The 16099-nt window shown below is 40.2% G+C and overlaps 2 protein-coding genes and 1 pseudogene across 4 annotated transcripts in view; all 3 read right to left on the bottom strand.

Annotated features, from left to right (window-relative positions):
• The window catches only part of LOC135708749 (rab-like protein 6), a 376690-nt gene that overhangs the window by 29883 nt on the left and 330708 nt on the right, over positions 1–16099 (bottom strand). The gene's annotated exons all lie outside the window — the stretch shown is intronic.
• pdm3 (pou domain motif 3) overlaps positions 1–16099 on the bottom strand; it is a 265904-nt gene that overhangs the window by 96910 nt on the left and 152895 nt on the right. The window lies entirely within an intron of this gene.
• LOC135708763 (uncharacterized) lies at positions 5416–6666 on the bottom strand (annotated as a pseudogene).

The raw sequence follows: 16099 nt of genomic DNA, 5'->3' as shown, positions 1-16099 counted from the left end.
GCCTCTTCTGCGACTTGCATCGAATCGAGAGTTCCAGCCACCACAGGGTATAGTGTTTTGTTTCATAATTATCGATTGATAAACTAGTCAATGTGGGTATAGACGCATTGCTCACTGGGCCATTATTCCTCGTGAGCTTCATCCCTTCTTTCTGCGAACACTCGTCCTTTCTAGAGGCTCCGAATAATGGTGGGATGAGAGGTGGCTTGAATATTTAAATTTGTTTTCAAGACAACAACCGGAGGAGCCTTGTGTTGCGCTCTGCTGCCAATTCACAATGCACACACATATATCCCGATCAGTTCGACACAGATATCAGCATAAGCACTGACTGTTGTAGGTACCGAAGTGTGAGAGGGGGTGAGATGGGGATTCCAGGATATGTGCTTCGGGAGTGCCGGTTCTTAAATGGAGACTGTTTGGTTTAGAAATTCAGACTAAATGCATTTTAGATGTTGATTTTCGTGTTGATTAGTATTGATTTTATATGGGGTTCGTATTTATATTGCAGACCCCCACCACCCCATTTTCCCGCATTTGCATCGGATCCGATGCATTGTACTTATATATGTATATATTATAATTTTGAAAGAAGATAACAACAAGAGGAAAAAGGTTAAGTTAATGCATGTACACCTCAGACCACATCGACAACGATTTCAGCACCAACTGAGAGTCCTTACCAAATTCCCCATCCCCGCATTGTAGAGCAGTGCCGTAGGCTTCCTCCTCACGAAGCTCATTATTGCAAAGTAGAAATATTTGCTCTCTAATTGTACACGTTTCTGATGGTGTATCCTCATTCATTTGCTCCTTCTCCGACCGCCCGACCGACCTACCGACCGGCTGGGCTTAGGTGGTTGGCGGTGGACTCTTCGAGCATACTCAAGCCAGTCTAGTTTCTCTCATGCATTTGCAACTTGCACTCCACACCACCATTCGTTGACGACGCTGGGTGGTATCACACTGTGGGTGGCATCAGGCAGGAGCACATTGCATCTCCATCACCGACCCGACCGGGAATCGAAGGCAGGTTTTATCTGCGACGAAGAAGGGAGGGTGGGAGTGCGCGGTTGTTTATTCATTATATGTGTACGGACACAGGATGGATTTTCTAACTCTTCGCCTTCACGAGGCTTGAGAAGGTCCTACTTTTGCTGTTGGAGCCAAGGTCCTGTGCCCTTCCCGTCATCAACCTGGACCGTGCATGTATGAGTGTGTTTGTATGGTGGTCGCCTCTCAGAAACTGAAAACTAGACGAAATTATGTACATTTATAATTGTACCTTTATTGAATGGGAGAAGCAGGGGGGGAAGTACAGTACTAATTCCAAATTGATTGCATCGACTCCGGCACTTGCAGGCAGGCAGGCAGCAGAAGTCCTACATGCACACTGCTGCTGCTGCTGCACACGTGCACACATTATTATGGAGCCTCCGGTATGGTCTCCTTTTCGTTCGTATTATACTCTGCAGTTCAGCAGCTGGAAACGTGTTCAGCGACCAATACCTGAGCTGAACTTCTAACGAAGGCTTACTCCGGCAGATTTGGCCACTGCCGTAGACAGCGCATATAGATGGACTAATTAGCTAATATAAGAAAATAGAGTGAAGTTTGGTTGTCACCGTTGAGAAGGGGCGGAATATGTGGGATTTGATTTTTATGGATCTGCAAATGCAGGTTTTTGGCAGTGAAGGAACAGTTTCAGAAGGGTCATTACAAATAAAGAAAACGTATTAGTAAATTTCATTTAAGTATTAGTAAGTTCCATTTAACTCCAGTATTAGTACAAGACACTGAATAAATCTGCACATTGTAGACGAAATATGCGGATCTGCCCAGCAAATAAGGTAGTGAAATTAAATGGAAATTACTAATCCTTCTCTCTTTCTTTATACAGATATTCCACTATGACGCCCACATTCATCAGGATTGATGCCAAGGCCACGTAAAGTACAAATCAAAACTTTTTAGAATTCAAATATTTTGTATAAGAATTAAGCATATCGGTAGCCTGTGCCGATCTCATACAACCTAATTTAATTTTGCTTATTTACTCAAATATTTAGATAATATTATTTGAAACAACTATTGTCTAGAATCACCGGATGGGAAAAGTTCGATTGGAGCACTCACAAACGTTAAATATCACTTTTTTGATCATTCAGCCCTTATCGCTTTAAAATATTCAGTTGTTTTCAAAAACTATCAAATTATACAAAAATAAACAAAAAATGTAATGCCATCGTCAGAACGCGTTTTGATGCAATTTTTCAAATTCAAGAATTAGAAGAACAAGAGGTGAAAAAACCAGTTTAACCACTAGCCATTTTCAAAAATACAACTCTTCAGGAATAAATCAACAACTAAAGATGTTTATCCACCTAAGCCGTCCTTTGATGACAGCACCACTAAACAGAATTGTATTACTTATCCGGATGTAATCCGGAGTAAACTTTGATAAGGGCGAAACAAGGAAAATGTAAAAAATGAAGGTTTTACAACAATTAAACAGAGCAGGCAAAGATCTACTAACAAATATTCACAAACCTTTTTTTTATTGTTCCACCATCGGTAATGCAAAGCGAAAGGCGAAACAAAATTTATTTCTTAACAATTTTAAGTGGATTAGGCTCTTTCCTTTGTTTGCAATAGTACACGGTGAACTGAACTGAACTGTTAACTGAAACGTATACATGACGAAAAGTTAAGGGCGCCACTTTCAAGGAAATCAAAACAAGGCGCATAATATTAAGCGAATTGCTTATGTCATGCATGTTTAGAGCAATTTAATGAGGGAGTGTTCTTAACGTACCGCATTTAAGGGCTAAATTATAAAAATGGTGAGTTTTCAAAGGAAAACGAACAAAACGCTCAACACAAATAAAAATGGGTCAATTCTACGATCATAAATTTAATTGTATTAAAAAAAATATTGCTACTCCTTCAATTAAAAATTGAATTCATACATGCAAACTTGCTCGGTTTTTCTCCATTTGTTTACATTTGGCTAGTTTCGCCCTAATCACAATTTGCTCCGGAAGTACTCATTTTATTCATGCCGTCATAAAAATTGCCCTTTGTTCATTTTCAATACCTATATCAAATTTTCACATTACGGAACTACCAATTCTATACTTTCATCATGCTAAACAATGGGCTAAAATGGAGAGATCCATGTTTTTGAGGCATAACCAAAATCTCTGGTTACTTGGCGCAGTAGGCTCTGCCCGAGAACGGTTGGTTTTAAATTTGCTGTCACAAATTTTGTGTTTTACGCGTGCTTTTTGGCTGGTTCCAATGCAAAAAGAAATTCGTTTTCATCAATGTGAATAAATGAAGATTCTGAACAATATTCTGAATACTGCCGGACAAGAACTTGGTACAAATAGAAGTGTTGCTGTAGCGTCAAGCTAGCTGGTTTGTACTTCGGTGGGTTTTTCTTTTCGCGTGTTCGGTGCTACGCCTCCGCTTCTGGAAAAATTTTTTTTTTGGTGTTTTTGGTGTTGGAGTTCAGAACCCCCCCCCCCCCATCAAAAAACTGAGATAAATAGTGTCAAATATTGACAAATCTAATATTATCATTGTTCAATGGATAACGGTTACAATATTCAAGAAAAGATACGAAAAACATCGAAAAGTGATAGAGGAGGAGAGAGAAGAGTATTCCACTACAGATGCCTATTATTCAACAGGACTCAACGAGAATCGAGATGACAAAGATTCAGCAGCAAGGACACAATACATAAGCGGTGAGATCTAACTGATTACAGCTAGATATAAAAATATGAAATGCATCCTACTAAATACGTGCCATCTACAAAGCAGGAATTGCTTTGATGATGGAAGTGTACACGCAGTACCAATATATATTTTATATCGGTACTACGTGTATACGGATGTTGTAAGTGAAAGTAACCTCGGAATGGACGTGAGTGACCAGGCATTCAACGGAGGAGGAAAACATAAGAAACACGGGGAATAGAAGCTAAGCAGGAAGTTTAACAAATGCTCTCATTCAATCTCTCAAAGTTGAGCTCGACAAAAAAAAAATAGTTTCAATAACTACAAAAAAATAGTAAAATAGTTTCAATAATTAACTGAATTATTTTCCAATTCCGCGGTGCAATCAAACACATACACAACCAGGATCAGGAATAGATGGAAGAAAAACCGGAAGGAAGCGGGGCATCGTCATTTTGTCACAGTAGCAGCAGTCAAAGTAGTCTCTCGATCCCTCGGAATATGTCGAAGGACGTTTCGTCGAAGGACGTTTCGTCGAAGGACGTTTCGTCGAAGGACGTTTCGCCCAAGATCATTTCGCCGAAGAGCAAGCCATCTTCTACGATCTTTTAAATTTGTCGAACCCTTTATGAAGAGCTTTGAGTGGGTTGGTTTATTTCCTTTAAATTCCGTTATAATTGCTTATCTTTTGACAGATACGCGTATTTCTTCTACTACTTGCAGACTGCATCAGTTCCAAGTACCATGTTGAGTACTTGGCACTGATGAAGTCTGCAAGAAGTAGACGAAATACGCGTATCTGTCAAAAGATAAGCAATTATAACGGAATTTAAAGGAAATAAACCAACACACTCAAAGCTCTTCATCTTCGACGGTTTTGAACTTTTCTCAAAGCTCAGAAAATTTTGAAATCAGTCTTCAAAAAACAGATTGAGAAGGTTCGATTTGTTTAACCTGGCAAGCTATTCAAATGTAATGCTTCAAAATAGTTACCATATTAAAAAAAATCAAATCGTAGGTTCGATTTGTTTAACCTGGCAAGCTATTCAAATGTAATGCTTCAAAATAGTTACCATATTAAAAAAAATTAAATTCGTAATCCTTTCAACCTTTCCCCATCCTTTAATTGTAAAACTCCCTAACCGCGAGTAATTGGTTAAACCCCCTTAACTCTAGTTTTAAGATTCTTAAAGTTTATTCGACTGAGCCTGTATAAATAAACGAATAATCAAAAAAAAATGTAATGCTTCCTTCTTTTAAACATGACCAGTGCTTTCAAGTTGTGCTAGTTTCAGAAATTTTTAACTTATCAATATTTTTGATTTATAGAAATGCTTTCTTCTTTTAAACATAGGCAGTTCATTCGAGTTGTACTGATTTCGTTATTATCTAAATAATCCGTAATTTTGATTTATAGGAATAATTCCTTCTTTTAATCATGACCAGCTCTTTCAGTTTGATTGATGATTAAAATTCAGTGAAATTACCCATTCGTCGAAATGACTCATTCATGTCCTCTAGCGAAATGTCCTTCGGCGATATGTTCTTCGGCGAAATGACACCGCCTCGTGTACCACCTACTTTGCTTACTTGCGCCCAGGTCCACAGGCCCTAGAGCGAGACAAACTTCTCCAGCGCCTGGATGATACCCTGCACCTCGGCCGCCGTCAGCTACGCAATCCGGACGCCGTTGTTGTTGATCACTTTGACATTCGATCGCTTCTCGTCGATATGCTTTTACCGAACTTGTACTCCATCAGCTCGACCCGGGTGCTAATTTCGTTGATGCACTGTCGCATGAATTCCCCTTCGACCATCGAGCTACCGCCGAGCAGGTGGTTCAAAGTATACGCCACGGCCGCGTAGGTGTTGGAGAATGGAGCCAGTACCAATTGGAGCAGTATCCGGTCGCAGTGCTTCTCGACCGGCAGCAACACTCAAACCGCATCTTCCTGGGCGGTATCGTCGAAGTAGTCGTCTTCGCTGCTGCCAATTCCAGATGGGCAGCTAGGCACCGAGCTCGATTCTGATAGCAGTTCGCTGATACACAGCCTATCGAAACTCGAGATGAACTCGTACAGCCGCAGATCACAGATATCTAAACACGTGTGGCATATCTCCTGCCGTCCAATACTGACATCTTTGGTTGATTTCTATTGCTCTTGGAGCCTGTGATCCGCTTCCCGTTTGAGCAAACTGACAACAGTGATTATGATCGAATCCAGTGAAAAGGGCGGAACCAAGCTGTTCGAATATTTAGTACGCTAGATTTATCCCATTGGGAATCATCATGACGGGTTTGAGGAACAGCTGGGTGCTTTGCTTTTCCTTCGTTACGTCGTTTATCTGGGCTTGTTGTCGACCAGAGTGCGGAGCTCTTGCTCCTCCTGGACGACGTCCGTACCGAACAAGGACGACGAGGATGGTTTGAGCTGGAGGCGTCTGGCTTCCGGTCCACCAAAGTTGCCGCCGATTTCCGACTTGCGCAGCGACTTGAACAGCTCGCTCAGCGAGAACGGTTCGTTGAAATCGATCCGCGTGACGCCATAGTGGGCGTTCAGGATCTTTATGATGGCCACCACTGCCGAGGAGAAGCATTCCGGAACCTTTCTTCTGGCCCAGTTGTTCCCGCACTATGTTTACGTAGACCAGCTTTTTGTAGTTGATCGACACAGGCACTATCAGAGTGTCGGATATGCTCTTATCGTTGAAGGGGTCCACGATGACGGACAGGATTCCACTATTCGGCATGCAGGGATTTCTGTTTCTGGTGCGTCCCCCCTCGATGAAGAACTCCACATTATGCCCGGCGGTCAAAACCTTCTGCACGTACGTGTGCAAAATGGCTCGATAGACATGATCCTTCTTCCCGGTTAGTGAATCGATTTTTCGCTTAATAAAGAACGTTCCGTCATACCGATAATATTAAATGTTATTTTTTATTTTGGGATCTCTTATGAGGATCATTCGTACATAAATAACAAGTTGAAATTATCCGATTAATATATAATGATTAATTGTCATGAAAGTCCGGCTGAACAGTTACAGATCTTTTATATTTTTTAGCTGAGGCCTTTTGAGGGTGGTGTAATGGTAAGCGTGATTGTCTCTCGTCCCAAAAGGTCTGGGTTCAATCCCAATCGGTGCCGCCAGGATTTTGGGGCATAAATTTAAGCTGAAATTTAAGCTTCATGTAAATTTATATCATTTTTCGTTAAGAATTCAATTAATTTAAACTGTTTTACTGTCATGTAAAAACACGCGTGTAAAACTCAATGCAAATGAAGGGATTTTTTAATACTTTCACGTAAAATTAAAGTTCGTATTGCTGTATCTTTCAATTAAGGCCAGAAAATACATCAATGTATCATATGTATCTTTACAAAATATTTGCAGTGGATGATAGATTTTTCAAATAAGACAAACAATTTTGCTATCTCCACTATTAAGCCTTGAATTGTTAATATATTGGACCGACTGTTTTCAAGTTACAGGTAAAACCAACGATGAAGCAATGGAATTATGACTTTTACTATACTACCATTAATCGCATAACAGTTGATATGAATACGAAATCAAGCTAAGATGGGGTTAATATAGGAATAGGGATCACCACAAAAAATATCGTTTATACTTTCAGATTCCAAATTACCATCTTAGAAATTAATCTTGATAAAATTTCCAAAAATGTGTATGGACGATAGTCTACGCAGAAGGAGATGAGGTCTAAAATCATTCAAAAACTCACAGATCAATGTTAGACACTCAATATCAGATCCCTGACTACGGTATCCAAGGCAAGTTCAGCTGTGAAGCATTGAATAATAAATATGTATGTCTCTTCAACCTAACCCTCACTGGCCGGCAGAAGTATTATGGAAATCTGCTTAAAATTATCATATTAGAGGTAATTGAAAGCAGCTATAGTTCGGGAGTTGGAAGGTGATAGCTCTACTATTGATACAGGGATGCATTTCAGAATGTCTGGTAATTCACGCCCATTATGAGGTCACTTTCACAAACAATATGCTTCGCTTGTCCACACACTTAGAGTCTTGATGAAGTTTTGGAGCTTTAAACTATTGAATTTGAATGCCTGATTTTTACCCGAACAGTTCAGCTGTTAAAATTTGGGTAAAATTACCGAAGTTGGTAATCATTTCTAAGAGTGTTGAGTTCCGATATCAAATATATAATGGAACTGCAAGCACACTTTCAGATCTTGAGCAATGCTTTGAATCCAGCGTGTATTTAATTGTCAGTATAGGTTCATTGCCAGTAAAATATTATGAAAAGATCTCACCAAATTCTTTGTCGATAGATCCTGTCTTAAGGCATTAGAGTCGCCATCGTCCTCCACCTCTTGCTCATAGATGCTTCTTTCGCAGCTGCTACTGTTCACATTCTTCCATGCACACATCTCTAATCGATTCTAGATTATCATAAACGGTCTATTCAAAACAAAGGCAACTTTTTACTGTATAGCTTCAGTCATATAAATGCAATAGCTAAAATGCTTAGAAAAAAATGACAGAAGCCAACGAAAAAGCACAGCACACTTCGATGTTTCGTGATGTATTGAATAATGTTTGTGGATCAAGGGGTATTCAACTCTGCACACCTTAATCTGTGCCAAACGTTGTGCCGATCATTCCGAAGTAGGCCGAAGTGTATAAATCAAGGTGTCAATATACCATGAGTTTGGCAACCCTGCAGTTAGACTTTTGTGATTGTGTTTATATTTTCAATTTCTCTAATTCGTGACCATGGTTTATGGCAAATATTTATTAAGCTTCATTCTCATTAGAATGAGAGCGGATTGGGCAGTGGAAGAGGACCTGGAAGCAATACAACGGACGGTGAACGAAATTTTCACCAGCTGCAAGTAAAATGCTCCCCGACAAAATCAAACCCAGAACTCAGAGCTAGAAACAGTTCTGATAGACAGTTCTGATAGACGCAACCTCGAAGACATCACCCAAACCTATCGTATCGCAGATTATGATGTCTCCTACTATCACCCAAATACACACGTTCAAGCCTATCAAGTTCACGATCGTTTGCAGATGTTATATGTCCACAAGGTACCACCAATCAAAACCCATGGCCAATGTACCACCATTGAAAACCAGTAAATGTCCCCTCACTTCATATCTGTCATACCTAGGAAATGGTGCACGATCGAGATAAACTTCGCATCTGCAGTTCAACTGTACCCTGTGGTTGTTGTTGTTCATCTGCGCGCCCATGGGATCTTGCCGAACAGCACATTACTTAGTGTCGTCATGCGTCATGCACTTTCGAGATTGAGCAAAGCCTTATAATTGATTGATTGGTAGGACACGCACCGGGTCCTTTTGAGACGAAATAGTGCAACAGAAAAGTGCAGATTGGATCGTTGATGATGGGTCACGGATTAGAATGTAAATGCATTTTTTGAAATACTATACTGTTTCGCTAAGGAATTCATCCAGATCTGATGGAATATTTGGGGTTAATACGTATCGACATCCCCCAATAAGTACTGGGACTTGTATGGACATCCATATAAAGTCCTGTGGATTTCCAATCGAAGTCCATACCAACTGAAACCAATGACTGGCAAGGATACCTGAGGAAAACGATAAAATTTTCATCCCGGAAGACCCTTGGCAAGACCGGGAATCACACCTGGCCGAAATACAAAACTCATCAACCAAACCCCTTATGATGTGGTTTTTTGTATCGTTCGTTCTGCATAGCAACCTTGTAAAACAAAAGAAAAATCCTCCGCAGCTGGCACAATATTGTCGTCGTTCAGAGGATCCATTCAGTTCGCCGATTGTATTTTGCACCGTACCGTCGTATTGGACGATATTATAGACATTTGACCAACCGTTGCTGAAGGGAACCCATTTTGGCCATCTTGAGTGTCATATCGACCCTCTCGACTGACCATGGTGTGGAAGAACTCTGTTGGTGAGAAACTATTCTGGACGAAACCACGAGCCGCTGGAATTTTCGCTACGAATCGGATGAGATAAACTTAGTTTCAAGGTGCAGACAGGTGCAGGAAATACTCACAGCATTTTTCCCTGGAATCAGAACCCAATGTGAAGCCCACTGCAGTAAACAAAGAAGTCAACCTTAGCAACGATTGGCAAAACGTCAACTCTCGACAGTGATGCCGTTTAATATTATGTTGATTGTATTCTACTTGTCAACGTTTGTCCTAAAGTGCTGAATAGTGTGCCATGTTGTGTTTCGGCACAGTGTGCAGAGTTGATTACCCCTTGATATGGATGAAAATGAATTTCAAAAGCAACCCATCTTTCGAAAAGGTACATAACACAGAGGAGCACATTGATCTAGGTAATTTCAAATAATGCTTTTAATTATCATCAGAATATTCTTTGATTGCTATTTAGGATGCTATTAGAACCCACTTGTTAGAGATGAACTAGCCTAAGGCTAAAAATCTCTTAAATAAAGAATTAAAAAAAAAAAAAAGAACCCACTTGAATGTTTTATTAGAATAATTTTTAAAATTAATTCCCATATTTCTATAGAATGTTCTTTAAAACAAACCTGGAAATCATCCCAAAGCTTCCTTGACATTATTCTTAAGATTCACAAGGACTTAGATGTTTCTCAGAATTACCTTAGAAGCAATCCTTAGATTTCGCTTGAAGTTCACCTCACAATCACCTTTGAAGTCCTCAGATCTAATATGGATTTCCACTGAGAGCGCCTAAGAAATTCGATGAATAGTTCGGGAAATCCAAGGGGATTTTTGATTTTCTAGTTGTGTGTTTCATATCCATACTATACTCTTTATATTCGCCCCAAAAGTCTTCCGAAATTTTCACCATAGTCTCACAAAAATGTTTCCAGATCTCCATTAGTTCGTGTTAAAAATTTCTAAAACACTGGGGGCGACCCCAGCGTAGTGGTTAACATCCATTCCTCTCACGCCAAAGTCACTAGTTCAAATCTCACCACCGGACAAGTCGCGACTGACCCAAGAGTGTTAAAGCGACTATAATAAAAAAAATGTTCAGTTTCAAAATCAAATCTTTTTTTTTTATTCATCCTGTAACTCAGAAGAATTTCAAATATCAGAAAAAATTTATCTTCCACATGTAAAAATATCCTTCAATAGACGTCTAGAAAAAACTGCATGACAATAGTGGTCAATTTAATATAATAGATATTTTTGTCAACGATGAAGTAAAAATTATATTCACTGTCCGCAACTGGGGGACGTTCCTTCGTTAGCCGCTAGTGCTTGGAAGCATTGTTCGGTACTTTGGCATGTTAGCAGATCATAATGCGATTCATTTTTCCTCAAATCATCAACTACGGGGTACTCAGGTACCAAGCTTCCATTTGAATAACATGGTGTAGAAAATTGCAAAAAATTCCTCACGCAGTTATTTCTGACTTATATTTCGATTAGTTATTTCCATTTAATTCCACTATCTTAATTGCATGGTGCGTTTTGCATGTCTATACCACTACCATAACATTAGATGTTCTTTAAAGTAACAATTATTTAATTATTCAGTAACCAAAGCCTAATCACATAAGTATTTTCCTACAGAAAAGTTAAAAGTCCCGCAACTTCTAAGCCAACATGAACAAAGGTCAAGAAAATTGCACAAATTACCCAATAATTTATCAAATGCTGCAAAATTCATCGAGCGTCCTTAATTATCGCTGAAACACGTGCGAACAACAGAGCGAAGAAAGAAAAAAAACTTTTATTTGCGGTTGTAATGTTTATTATTGGAAAACTTATTTCCTTCCCATTCGACAATCACCCTCTGCAGGCTGCCGTATGCAAACGCAATATGCATATACAGATACAATTATATGCACACACCACGTTTTGCCCTTTCCCGCAGAAACAATGTGTGTGCACATAACCTCACACTAAAATAATGAAAGCAGCCCTGAACCTAGTGTTTGCAAGGAAACATCGTCCAAAGGAGCTTTATGCTAATTTTTGATGCACACAGAACCACCCACCATCACCTAGTCAGCCAAACGGCGGTTGATGGGCAAGGGCAAGGAAAAGCAAAAGGGGATTCATGATGACCAAAAGATAACCTCTTCCCACCCACCCGCATACTCAGACACGTAAACATGTGCAGCATACGCACGCATACAAAAATACACTCACGTTTGGAGAATGAGAAACGAGCGGTTCGATTCTTCCGTCGTCGTTCCAAAATGACTTTTGAGTAAGTATCAATATTTCTGGCCCTCCCTTGGCTGAACTGTGCACTCTAACAAACTTCCGAAAAAACCACCCTTGAAACCCACTCCACGTCGGTTGGGGTAGTATTTATATCTAGTGACGGTCGAGTTTTGCGATCGGTGCGCTAGTCTGGGGATTTTTTGATGAAATTGGTTGATTATTCAAATTATGTGATATGCATATTGATTTTCGAATAAACGTGTTGAAGATTTTTCACCCAGTTATGAAAAGGTTAACGAATTACGCACCGCGCCATTTCCACCCAGCATGATCGAAACACATACAAACGATTCAGTCCTAGAAAAACGATAGACAATTCCATTCCGTCTCCATCGAAGCTACCCTGGGGTAGCAGCGCATTAGAATATCCCCTACCAACAACCACAGCAAGCCGTGCATACGTGGTGCAGCAGACATCTTTTCCCAGTCCGAACGGTCGAACGGTCCAACCGTCCGACCCGAACGACTCCAGATATAATATTGAACAAGTTTAATAAGCTTGTTTTCTAAACATAATTAATGCATTATAATTTATATCGTATTTCCATCGTACACATGCATCACATGCAGGTCCACAACGTGCGAGAGAGCGAACGAGAAACGCGGGAGACAGAGGGAGAGCGTAGCTTCCACTCACAGTTGCATATGCAGTTGGTATGTAAGCTTGAGTATCGGAAAAGGATTCGTTCGTCCAGTTCCGGACCAAAAGAGAAGGACTTCTTCCACAGTCTTGCTCTACTGCCTGTGAGTACATGCAAAGTCGATGCCCACCACCAGCGTCACCCTCCTCAGCAGCGTAAAGTGGGTGGCTGTGTTAGACGGAGGTGAAAATTGAAAATTGAGAGAAATTAGATGACTCGATGGGGGCAAGGAAGAGAAACCGAAAGTGAGCAGCAGAAGGATTTGAGGAAATTGGTAAAGTAAGTTCAGCAGACAAGACGGCAACATCAACCAACACAGAGTAGGCAGCGCAACGATAGCAATATCATCAACGGACGGCCTGAACGCACGTAGAGGCAGTAGGCTGGACGGGAAAGTTCTATGTCCTGCCTGCTGCTTACCGGAGCCTACTTTGTTTGCATGTGTGCGGATCCGGAAAAGATATGCGGGTGCCTGGCAAATGTGATTAGTCAACAAATGTACTGCCCATAAAAGCATAACTGTCTCAAATTTTGCTTCGTAGTGCACTGTATGGGTAAATGTGATAAACTTACGACATAAACGATTTTCTAACGATCAAATGTCAGCTTGTTTATGATGGATTCCAAGATGTACAAACCTGAAATGGAGAAAAAGAAACATTGTGTTATTTTTTTAATCTTATGTTATAAAATCATTATCGATCATATTTCAAAACATTCAACCCACCCTTGCGGAGAAAAGCGTACTGAATTGCATTAGTTTCCTTCGGCCGCTTTATCCCTTGACTTGGCCAAAGGATCACCAAAGTAGATGCGCCTCGCCACCTTCAACTCGACGCTCACTGACCAACATAATAACGTACCTCTACCTATATGCATATAATCTGCTCACCCAGAAGAGTAGATGCATCCACCTACACCACCCCTTCCCACATTTCACCGGTTGTTGTTATTTTCATCATCGGGCATCAGACATCCCAACAGGCAACCACCCGCTCGCTCCTTGATCTCAACTCAACCCGCCGATTGCGACGGGAAATTGAGAGTTGAGAGTCGCACACTGACTACTGCTTCGCTCGTTCTAGCAGATCCATCAATATGTGGGTATGTGTGTACGCGTAAGCATGCAGAAATTATATACAGAAAATACATTATAACTAACGATAATCTTACGGCCCATCGAGCCCACTCGGCGTTTCCAGTCTCACCTTACCCCCACTCCCTACCATCTGACACACGGTATTTTGAAATGTGTATGCATTTTCGGCGGTTCGTTACCGTTTTATAAGAAGGATATGCGGTTCGGTTCGTTCGACTCATTTAGAAGGGGTGCTGCTGCATTCGGAGCAAATGCATTTGCGCTTTCGTACCGTACCGTGCCGTGTTCCAGAAGCTATAGCTAATAACAAGCCTGTCCGACGCCCGTCACAAGAAGGTTGTTATTACCGGCCGCCGGGTCGGTCGTCGGACGGTGGCCGAGTCTATGTACGGAACAGTACCCAAGCCATTGGTTTCTGCGAGGTCTGTTCTATTTTTATCCTGACATTAGGTGCGTTGTCGTTATTTTGAAATATTTCGTTTAAAAGTGGGATTCTACTCAGAATATGAAGTGATTTTTATTTATATGAGAATGGTTTAATAGTTATAATGTGTTGATATGTCCAAACGCAAAACAAACAATTAATCGATTTAAATATGATATTCAAAGCAAATGATGCCTTATCAAGTCTAATGCTGATAGGGTTGAGAATTGAGCAGGTCTTGGCAGTATGAATTAGAAGCTCATATTTCAGAGAAAAGTTAGGCCAGATCATGTATATCAGTGTAGCCACTGAATTTTAAAGATTAAATTCCTGGTTTGAAACAAAAATGTTATGACAAACAAATTTTAAGAATGTTTGAAATCTTATTAGATTTCAAGATCCCAAAAAATTGTCAAATTATGTACAGCAACTCCTTCATATATGTGGTGGGTGGTAGCATCCATCCGACGCTGTTCTTGGCTGCCCTTCAACCAATTACGCTGATGTTTTGTGTATGAAGAAGAAGAATCAAGAATCAGAATCAGATTGACCGCCCACGGTTGCTGCTCTGTTATTACCAGATCAGCTGCAATTACACAGAGAACCAACAGATGATGTTTGGGACTAACATTCATCCTCAATGTGTAAGAACTGAAGATCTAATATTTAGCAATACCAGCGCCGGCCGTGTCCGAATGCAGGTCAACTAGGGAATGGGAAGGAATGTGTTGACGTGGTACTCGCTGTGAAGGAAACCGAGAAATCCTCTGCGCTTCCACGAGAAATCACTGGGATGTTGGATGTGGGGAAAGGTTTAACGGACACGCAGGGATCGTTTTTGGTAGAGCGATTATAATACACAAACACACACACACACACACACACACACATGCGCGCGCACTCATCCAATTTCTATTTTTAGATCAGGACCCACACTGTGGTAAGTGATGCGATCGGTGTTAAAGAAGAATTTGTTTTCATTAAAATCTAGTGGGTATAGAATAAGGCAAAGTGAAAAATTGCAAGGAAGGGGACGGGCCTGGGATTGAACTCCCGACCTTCTGCTCAATAAGCAGAAACGGTAACCACTGAGCTACCGAGCCTCGTCACTGATGTTTTGTGTATGATCAGTGTCAACTATAAACTAGTTATCTTCCAAAAAATCAGCTCAATTGGTTGAAGGACAGCCGAGAAATCATGTCAAAAATATGGTGTAATATTACTTGCCAAAAACGGCAACATTCTCATTAATACAGTGCATGAACTGACATTACACTGATTTTATTGCTTGTTTATTTTTGTGGCTATAAAAACTACATGTGATTTTCGACATAATTGAAGTGCATCCTCTTGGATGTAATATTAAAATTTATTTTTTGCTGTGTATGGAGAAACAATGAGATCTATAGAATAACATTTTAATTCTCGTATTCTGAAATTTTTAAAAGAATTCAAAAGAACTTTTTGAAGATTATAAGGTAAGGCCAGCTTTTTATTTTCTTCTGACATTTTTACAATACGAGATTTCTGAGTTCAAATAGGTGAGATGCACCAATTATGGCACTACTTTTTGGCATATACCAGTCATGTCTTATGTGATTTAAAAAGGTACAGCAACTGGTACCATTGCGTATATATTTGGGATTGTACCATAACTGGCTCACTTGTCCAAGGGCGTATTTTAAAGGTCTCAGACTAAAAAAATAAAATCATAGCTCTTGGCCTTGGACAAAACTTTAGGATTTGTTAGAACATTTAAGTATTGACTAAATAATCGAGCAGTTCCACGCAAAATGGCGAATCCCTTGGATTTTGAAGTGGGATTACGTCTTTTGGCAACATATTGGGGTGAAATTAAAAAAAAACCAAAAATGACCGCATAACGAAAAGTGGTTAGGTTTTGACCACATGTAACTCTGTCAATAGTGGATGAATTTTAATTCTAAACA

The sequence above is a fragment of the Ochlerotatus camptorhynchus genome, unplaced genomic scaffold (genome assembly GCF_037179485.1).
Source record: "Ochlerotatus camptorhynchus isolate MF236.1 unplaced genomic scaffold, CSIRO-AGI_Acam_v1.1 ptg000334l, whole genome shotgun sequence".
Lineage (NCBI taxonomy): Eukaryota > Metazoa > Arthropoda > Insecta > Diptera > Culicidae > Ochlerotatus > Ochlerotatus camptorhynchus.
The sequence above is the reverse complement of the archived record's forward strand: the minus strand, read 5'-3'. Positions and strand labels throughout refer to the sequence as shown.